Raw genomic sequence first — 9,201 nt, 5'->3', positions numbered from 1 at the left:
TTCATGTAACGTTTTTTACACAATTTTAATCACTAAGAACAAACTATTTTTTTATTTCTAGGACTAGGTAATAAACTACTTGTCCAAAATTGGATTTTTATAGATCAAATTCTCAGAATAATTCAAATAATATTAATCATTTTTCTTTTGTTTTTCAGAGCGCTTTTTAAACTACTGGGAAACTTTTATTTTTGACCCCCCCCAAAGCACCAACTAAATTCACTTTCTTATCAGAAAAGATATTGTTGAATCTAAGCATTTTTACTGTCCTAAGTAGGTAATAGGTTTATGTATACATATTGATATGGTATTGTAAAAAATATTTAAATTATGATGTGCTAATGTATTATTATTGTCGTTCTTATAGACGTTCGAACCAAAAAATAAAATTGATAATAGAAAATATGTTTGTTTGGCCATTGGGAAATATTATCGTTTGCTGTTTTAAATGTAAAAAAATATTAAATGTACTACTGCATAATTAAGGTTGGTGGTTTTTTAGTGATCTGTACCTATTTTAGTGAATGATTCAAATATTTTTTTTCTTCCGGAAGATATGGAATTCTCGGTATTGATCTTATATTGTACTTATTTAACAATACTTAATAATTTAGTACATGAATATTAATACATGCAGAAACCTTGAAAATGCAAAAGGACAAAACTTTGTATAGAGGTGCGACGGTTTATAGGTGTGAATTGGATGGTTTGTCGGACTTCTTTTAAATTAGTCATCAACATTTAAAAAACCAATTCAAATTATAACTTATGATTTTTGATTCATCCAAAATTATTCATGTATGGAGTAAATTTAAACGTGTCGAGTAATTTAGATTTTAGAAATGTATAGTTAGTATAGTTATGACACATTTTAGGTAGGTAGGTACCTAGTTCTCACTATATATACCTATATAGTATTGACATACGTGTCCTTGTTAATATTAATTGTATTTTATATATTAAACAGATTATATATTTCTTTTTATAAAATTAACTTACATTATGAATGTATGTTTTTAATAATTTATTTTTGTTAAATAAATGAAATAAAATAATGTAAGCCACTACAACGGAAAAATATGATGGATATTAAAAATCAGAGTAAAAATTGAAACATTTTTTTATTTTTCCTGATTTTTTTATTTTTAAGCATAAATAAAATTAAATGAATACCTACCTATATTTTTTATTAGGATAAAAAAAATCAGTACCTTCTACCTGCACGCTAAATAACCGTATAATGAGTTATAAGATGATAATAGTTAGGTCTTAGGTACATGCCGTGTGTGATGTGAGGAGGAAATTAGTAATTTGTTAGTGATTTAAAATTTTTTTTTAAATTTTTAATATGATATATTAAAAATAAATATCCATAATATTTTATAATCAGCTTTCAAACATAATTTTAAAACACGTAATGTTGTATCAATTTGTAAATAAAATTCTTTGTTTCACCAGCATTTTTCTATTTATAATGATTGTTCTGTAAAATGTACTTTGTATTTTTGTTGTATGACATTAGTTTGACAGTATTGCTATGAATAATTTAGTACATTGCAAAATGCAAACACTATATAATACTAACACGAATAGAATATGTATTACATGTCTACATAATAATGAGAAAGGAGCACAATAGATCCTATAAATTTAGACGCCTTCCATGTTATTATACTAAAATCGATATTTAAACGAGTACCTAATATGACTAGACATTTTTTAAAGCAAAATGAATACAAATTGGCTAAAATGAAATTTACTTTAATATTGTAGTTTACGTGTTAGCGTTTAAGTTTAAAATGTTGTTGATTTCATTTTTATTTTATTTTATTTTTTTTTTTAATTTAAAATAAAATAAACAGTTTGCTGAACTGCTGAATACATAACATATTATATAACTATAATACCTAGGTACGATAAATATACAAATAATGTGACTCACGGGCGTACCTATTTATAAACGTATTTATGATAACTACTACATTATTAAAATAATATACTATATATTTTGATAAAGTCCTATTTTGTTATACTTATTGATTTTGGATATTGTATTTTTTTTAGAAAATTCATTTATAGAAGTAAACATATTATACCAATAGTTTTATTTGGTATTTTTATCGATTAAAAAGTGAACTTCAGTTTCACAGACAATGGTGCAAGTGTGTTTGGAGTTGCAACTTTAAGATTACTAGTTATTTATTTAAACCACCAACATATTTGTACAAAGACTTTAATTTTGTTGAACATAGTTAGACATACTATCTATTAAAAGCTATATAATTTAATAAATAATAAGTTATAAATTAACTTTTCTTCTTTTATACCTATACCTATACAATATAAATCCGTCTCAAAATCGCTCTTAAAGTGCAATAATATAAACACTTTAAAAGTTTAATATCAGACCATTATATTATTATAAATTCTTGTACCTCATAAAAAAGTAGTCATTCGACGAAGAATAGCTTACCTATTATGTATATTTTTAAGCTTGAACCTACTCACTTCATTTATTTTATAATGTTGAATTAATAAAATATATACATTATGTAGTTAAGCTAAATATTTTATTTCATAATATAATGGATAAAGATATTATTAACTTGATTTTTTTTTTTATCAAACTTATTTCCATGAAAATGCGACATAATAAAATTGTAAGCTAAACATATTATAATATATAATACGGTACACGTATGTCGATCCCTCGATTAAATTATTGTCTACATAAGATTGGTATTATATGATTAAAGGAGCATTTTCTTCTTATATTATTATAACCTGTCTAAATTATACTTTGGATTTGTTTGATTATTGTGGCATGTACCTATAATTTATTTTATTTATGCATTCCGTAGTTTGGTATAATAATAATTGTGAGTATAAATAATATTCAGTTTATTATAATAACTATACCTATTATAATATGTAGGACGTAGGTACATCATAAAGACGGTTTCTCTCTAATACTTAGGTACCTACTAATTTAAATTGGTGGTGTGGCGAAAACTTCATTATCCCAACTCTTTAAATTAATAAATATTTGCGAGATGCCCTGCATAATATAATTACTAAAAACGTTATATACTGCAGTTAGAATTATTTACTGTAATAAATACTAAATATTAAATAATGTACAAATGTGTATTATTGCTAAAACAGTCATAATTATTTTTGTTTGATTTAATAGTTTAAACTTTCAATCATATCGCACGATAATTATACATATAAAAAAAAAAATTAATACAGTCAATTGTATTATGAATGAAACACATCATAGCGATATTTTTATTAATGAAATTAGTTTATGATTAATTTTGATTATATATGTCATTTAGATATCGAACGATATATTGTCCCTATTAAAAGTTAAAATCGACGGACGATAATTAGTTGATTGACATAAATTTGCTTGTCTGAACTGTCACATCAAAGTTATTACTAGTTTAAATTTTGAATAGAAAAATGCGTTGCCTACCTAATGTATAATTCATTATGTTGTATGTCTAAGCAAATTTATGAATTACACATTTGGTTAGTGATTTTCATCGTATTATAATATTACAAACATGCAGAGACCATGATTATTATTTCAAAATTTCAAAAAAAAATGGTACCTAATTAAAATGAACAATGATCTATTTTTACCAAGCACCTTTAATTGTCTACCGTTGTGGGGCAGGGGGGTATCAAGGTTAGGTTATCAAAATATATAGAAAACATACTCATTAGTCATTACTTATATTATATTTTTTTTATAAAGACGATCGTTATTTTTCATCAAACGTATTTTTAATAAATAAATAAGTTATGCACGATTAAAAAAACAAAATATGTAAATTAATTTAATTACGACTAAATTCTTAACAATGAAGATATTAAAAAGTAATCTGGCGAAATCACAGGAAACGTTTTATGTTATAAAATATTATATTATTTTTAAACGATAATATACTTTTAGCCAACGAATCTTACTCGTGGAATATTGCAGAACACGATTTATGATATTTTTTGAGTGATGGATGGATAAAAATTAAAAATTAAATATACCACTGGTCCATAAACTATTAAAAATATTTCAGAATATGACTACCGATGGCTTGATTTGAGATATTATTCTTACTCCTTATTTTAAATTCCTGAGCACGTCCCTGGTACGAAAAATTAATTTATTATGGAACGTGGTATTTTAGTAGGTAAGGTACCTATATAGTTATATACCTATACTAGCAGTAGGTATTACTCGCCATACTTACATCGTAGGAATATGACGCGCAAACGAGGGAAATGAAAACGATATTAGTGTAATATCCTCGGTAAGTTAAAAGTAAAAATAATTATTTAGAAAATATTATCCAACTATAATATCTCGTGATGCGTGAAACCCAGTATTATTCTATAGTACGAGATCGCATTTAATAGTTACATTTAATGACTTTATTATGTATTTATGTATACATAGTATTATATTATATAATTATTATCTTATGATCTGTCGTGGAATTATGTTACGGACACAATTAACAGGTAATAGGTAGAAAAAAGCCGATGACCACAAAAGTCGATTACTTTAATGTTTGAAATTTAATATAGGCAATATATTTAGCAATGCAAATGGGTTGGAAGAGGAACACGCGCCAGAGGTACACAGGGTGGTTCAAAAGTGTCATTGAGGGTAACCGATAATATATATTATATATATATTACCTATATTATAGATATGATATACAATACACATATACGCCTACTGTGTAATCTCCAATATAATAGAAATAATGAGTACCTGCCTAATACCGTGGATTTATTATATAATACCGACGAATTACGATGTATTTTGCTGACCGTATATTATTGTGTTTGAGCGATCGGTGATGAATTATGGTAAATAATATTATCCATACACGTATTCTCCGTTTGAATATAATTTTATTTATTTCACGCAAAGATTTTTTTTCCATATTATAATAATAGTAATATAGTCTATACCAGTGGCGAATACCAGGAGGGGGGGAGCAAAGGGGCATTAACCCCCCATGCCCTCCCCACAATTAAGCCCGGAATCCGCAATGTCTAAACTGGATGATCAATTATAATATGTGAGTTAAAATATATATCATTATAGACATTATAGATTATTGATGACCACTTATCGCGGAAATAAAAATCTGACGATATTATGTAAAATGCAATACGCATTATTAGCATTATAGTAATATAGTCGCTTTTCTTATCTTAGCTCATACATTATGTTTGACATAGACATTTAGAATTTAGAATATTATTACGTGTTCACCACACATAATTGTGTATTCGAGAACACTATTTTGAAACGATTTTCCTACCTACCTATATAGTCACTAACGTATCAGTGTTTTCCGTTTTAATCGACTGTGCATATAAGGTTCACCTACGTGTTAGTAATGTTAAGACTGTAAATAGATAATTTTCCTAAATCGAAATGCACAAAATAATGTTAAAGTTTGTTTTATCAAAACGAAATCGTGTACTCGTGTATGTAGTTTTTTGGTAGAATATCTGATTATGAAACAAATATCAAGTTGAAGAATACTAAACAGATATAGGTAATATAGATGTAATATAATATCACCGATCACGATTGAGTTTGAAACATGTATTAGCAAATTGCTATTTTTACTACACAGTGAAACTTTCATACAATGACCTTCCATTTAACAACATTTTTAGGTCTAACGAAATTTTTTTGAGAATCATACCAAATTATAACCAAATTTATTTAATTTTATTTAACGAATTTTTCTACAATACGAATTTTTTTTTTTGTTTCTCATGAGTAATATATGGAAGTTTCACTGTATTACCATACATATTATGTAGGTACTAGGTATAGTCAATACCCAATATAGTGTAAAGTAATAATTGTATACTGATAACTAGGCACAAACTATTCTTAACACGTTCTCAATGAAATACATTTTATTTGTGAGAAACTGTAGTTATTAAATCGGTAACAGGGATTTGTAGACAAAAATTGTATAGGTTATTATATAGTTATAACTTGCTAACTAAAAAATATAATACTTATGCCAAAATATTTAAATAATTCTTCAACTGAGTATTAATAATTTTGTTAAACAAATTGTATATGCATTTGAAAATTCACATTTGACTATTAGAATTAGATTAAGTACGTATAAACAATTAAGCTTTATTATTTACAAATAATCTACTAATTTAATTTAATTTCAGCTTTAGCTCGATCAATTAGTCTAATTCAAGGTTAAATCATTTTTGCATACAATTTCTAGAAATATGTATCACAGCTGAGTTTATTATTTATTTTTAACGTTACACATATTGTAATATTGTATTAACCCGTTTAATATTTATAGTTTTTAATGTAACAGTTTCAAATATTTAAATTCTTTGTTTTATTTTATTTTGAGATTACTCTTTTCTTTATGAAGTTTAGATATTTATGATTATTATTACATTCAACATGTAAGTAGTGCTTTTTAATTTAAATTAATAACTTTTTTAGGTGGGGAGGGGGGGGGTTTACATGGAGAAATGTGTAGCTATAGGTTATATTAGACTTTTACGAGCGTGTTAATTAAAAAAAATGGTTCAAATTAAACGTGGATGTATAAAATAATTTAATAGATTATTACAGTCTATTCAGAATTTATAAAATTTACTAACGATAATCATAATAATATAGATGCGCACTATTGTTACATCTACTACATCTATACTAAATGTAAATATTAATTGTAGGTTAACTACAAGTAAAGGTAAAGTAAGGCTAACCTACCTAACTTGAGGCATCACAGGGTAATGTCAGTCAAACATTAAAATATTTAAAAGCACGTTGTGTACTCGTGTTTTAATATTGTATAATTTTATATTCTCATTTCACATAGAATTTTAAATTGTTTACTATATACTTTGTGCACGTGTTATGAGCCAAATTCCCCTTCATAAATATTTTAAAATTACGTTGACACAAGAATAATCACAAGCGACACGAGCCTAAGGCTCTATAGTACCTCTGTCCTCTTGACGCTGTTTAACTTACACCTTCGTGATATTCTTTGATTAAAACATTTTTTTACCGAATTTCTTTAATTTTCGTTGAATTTATATAATATCATTAATAACAATTTGTCTGACTTTAGTTAGCTCATAATTTATTCATATTGACTTAGGCATATAATTAAATTAAAAAAATATAAATAGATATTTCAAATAATTAATGATTGTCAGATGTAATACAATTAGGTAACTATTTCCAAGCTTAAGAACTTTATAAATAATACGCAGTATTAAGTAACACATTACACATATTATAGCCTATACGTAATAAATTATTAAACTATTTATTAATATAACTGGATACGTAAAAAAATTTTCTCGCGTAGATCGTAGATATACTTAAAGTAACACATTTATAATATATGCATAGGGTTTAAAATATTGTATAGTTTTTTTTATTGTTCTGTAAACACAGTCTTTTTTGTCACATTTTATTTTTCAAGAGTTTTTAAAAAAACACGAGTTTTTCACTCGAATAATACAATGTATTTATATTTATGTAGGTACTTTTTCTACAATTATTTTAATTTTGAATAAAGTGAAAAGACTTAAACATTGTTTTTTTAATGGTATATTTCTTATGATCATTTAAGATTTGTATTTACAATGATTTGTTTCTATTGCATATAATATGCGACGAATATATATATTATATGAAATTACTCATTTCCTGTAACTATCAAATAGGATAGCCACACTGTAAAATGTAAGTAAGTACGTTATATTATTAAAATATTGAATCATACATTTGATTTATTGTAACTTAAACTTTATAATTATTTTGAAACGAATAATTAAAATTGCCTGATCAATAACCTGATGAATGATAAAATGGTAGGTATAGGTATGCTGAACAAAAAAATAAGAGATTTGATGATCAAATTATTTTAATTTACTTAGTTTATAAAAAAAAAATAGAAGCATTTTGAAGTGTTGTAGCATGTGTCAAATAAGAACGACTTATATATTGTGTTTGGCCGTTAAGACCATATAATGACGAGTAAAGCTCACTTTGGCTATTCCATAAATTATGTTTGCGCTGAATACCTACCGTATTTAACATTTTATACTTGAATATCAAATATAATAATTTAATATTAATAATAAAATAATTGAAATATTTTCTGTTGGGTGTAGGACCTACGTGCGTCTTGTCTTATCGCTTTCTTGAGAATTTTTTTAAACTAAAAGTCGTCTTTTGAAACGAATCACATGTAATACTGTATTAATTTTAATTAAAGCTCAACAAAATATATTAGGTGGGTATATGTTTTGATTTTTTGAGCGATTGAGTTTTTGACTTTGTATTAATTGTTTTTTGTTTTATGTAGGTAGTGAACAAAAAGTTTGAAGTATTCAAACAAACAGTATTGTTTTCTCGGCTTTAACGTTTATAATTTTCTATTGCCAGCCGCGGGTATAGGTATACACTGCAGATTTGAATTAACCGAACAAGTACCACAGTACCACTATTCATGTCTTTGCCGTCAAGTGCAACTCACGTCATCCGCGGCTTAATATATGTCGTTGCAAAGACTTTCAATTATTATAAATAATATACTTTTAGAGTTAAAACCGTATATGATATCGGACGGATTCCTGTCCAGGAGGATCATACTTGAAACCGTATACGTATAATACCTATATATATTTATCGTACAGAAGAAAAACACTCGTCGGTGGCGCCTTCACTCTTGCACTTTCCCTACGACTTCCCGGGAGAGTCAGCCAGTCGGCTATTTAGGTACCTATATACATATATTGTTATGCGTTTCGTTCTATATATATAGAAGCTCACACACTTACGCGTCCGTCTACAGCTATCCATTACTATAGTATCGTTTTCCCTCGGCCTTTGCGCGCACAACAACGGAATTTATTCGAAACATTTTTATTATTTTTTTCCCCGGGGTTAGATTTTGACGTCACAGATACACCATATTGTCTCAGCGAATAATGCACCACCATAGTCTTACGCACCGCACACATTCGCACACCTATAATAACGCACTCACACACACACACACACACACATATACACACACGAACACACACCGACTGGAGTCCGATACACAATTACACGAGATGCACCGGTGTAGTAGTAGTAGTGGCTCCGGTGCAGAG

The sequence above is a fragment of the Acyrthosiphon pisum genome, chromosome A2, assembly GCF_005508785.2.
Source record: "Acyrthosiphon pisum isolate AL4f chromosome A2, pea_aphid_22Mar2018_4r6ur, whole genome shotgun sequence".
In the NCBI taxonomy this organism is placed as follows: domain Eukaryota; kingdom Metazoa; phylum Arthropoda; class Insecta; order Hemiptera; family Aphididae; genus Acyrthosiphon; species Acyrthosiphon pisum.
This window is presented reverse-complemented; position numbering follows the sequence as displayed.